General features: G+C 46.2%; 1 pseudogene; it reads left to right on the forward strand.

Annotated features, from left to right (window-relative positions):
• The first annotated feature begins 403 nt into the window (after positions 1-403).
• LOC114006241 (uncharacterized) lies at positions 404-507 on the forward strand (annotated as a pseudogene).
• The last annotated feature ends 1,185 nt before the right edge of the window (positions 508-1,692 follow it).

Here is a 1,692-nt window from a genome sequence, read left to right on the forward strand (position 1 = left end):
GGAGAAGGGATTGTGGCATGGCCGTTGTCCCTGGGCGGTGGTTTCTTGCTTTCTGTCTCTGTCTCTCTCTCTCTCTCTGGCAAGCACATGCACCCTGTAGCAAAAATCCCTCTTAAAAAATATTATTAAATATATAGCTATATATTTAAATCTATAAAATATATATATTATTAAAATAAATTTTACCCATTATTTTCTACTTTCTTGATGTAGCTACCAAAAGCTAAGGTTTTGTACGGGATTCCTGTTTGCCTTGCCTTATGTTCCCACTGAACAGCACTGTTCTAGAATCTTGGGGCTTATAGTGTGGTCTCTGCACCACCAGCAGTGACAAACCCTGAGATCTCGTAAGAAACACAGTCTCAGAGCCCACCGCTGACGTGGGATCAAGATCTGCGTTTTAGACCTTCTCTGCTTCATAAGTGCACGATGATCAGGCTTTCATGCTATTGAGTGAGATAGGTGTCCCTCAATCTTGTGACCTCTGGGCACATTATCCTTCTGCTTTTCTTTTCTTTTCTTTTTTTTTTTTTTTTTTTTGCTACAGGGCACGTGGGGAGGGGGAGGGAGAAAGTGAGAAAACACCTCCGGGGGGATGACCATGCCACAGTCCCCTCTCCTCCATTCTGTCTTCTTGAGATTTTAGACATGCATGCACATGTGCCCCACATGTTTATCAAATGACTAGGCCTGGGACTCAAACCACGCAATCAGCTATGTGGGATCCGGTTGCCTTCACCACCATGTCACCTTTGGCCTGGCTTCTTCTTCTTTCTTTTTTTCAATTTTTAATTTGCTAAAGGGTGCATGGGCTTGCCAGAGAGACACAGGGGAGGGTAGACACATCCTCCCCAGGGGGAACAGCCATGGCCACAACTCCTTCTCCTCCATCATTCCCCCCTTTAGAGATTTTGGAAATGTATGCACACATGCCCAACATGTTTCCCAGAGCCTTTGGTCTGGGACTTGAACTTTGCAGTGGGCCCTGTGGGATCCAGCTGCCCCAATCATCGCTCCACCAGCTGGTCCCCCAAATCTGCATTTTTAGCCATGTCCCCGGGAGTTTCGGGGACAAATGCAAGTTTGCGAAGGACATTGATGGAGGCTTTCCTGTAGGTTTAGCAATCCATCTACTACCAGGAGTGCTTTGTAGCATGGCCAGTGCACCAAGCATGCTGAACAACCCGTAAAAGGTTTTCGAAATGTTGCTACTGACACTGGCTTTGCTTTATTTCCCCATCTCCCAGTGTGAGCTGTTTGCATTGAGCTAAACTTCAGTGGGAGGCTGGCATCTGATAACATTTAGAATGGTGAGTTGGAAGATCGGGTGAGAACAAAGAGGGTGTGTCACAGGAGACCAGGAAGCAACGAAAAGACAAAGTCCTTGTTTGTGCACTCCAGTTAATGGTTAACTCTGTGGCGAAAGAAGCGGTTGACGGAGTGGACTTTAGTTTCTGGCTCTTTTTCTAAAAAAAATTGGAGACTTGGGTTAATGATCCTCCTGTCATAGAGAATTGCAGACACCGGGCATAAATTGGGCCCTTTTATGCCCAAGGCTCATGAACCAAGGATCAGGTCAGGTGGAGGCAAGCCTGGGCTTTTCCTCAGTGGCCTGGTCTTCTGTCTCCTTTCCTGATACATTAGATGGGTCATTTAGCCACGAGGAAACCCAGTAAGATATCTCATCTGTAA

The sequence above is a fragment of the Tupaia chinensis genome, unplaced genomic scaffold (assembly GCF_000334495.1).
Source record: "Tupaia chinensis unplaced genomic scaffold, TupChi_1.0 Scaffold000076_1, whole genome shotgun sequence".
NCBI lineage: Eukaryota > Metazoa > Chordata > Mammalia > Scandentia > Tupaiidae > Tupaia > Tupaia belangeri.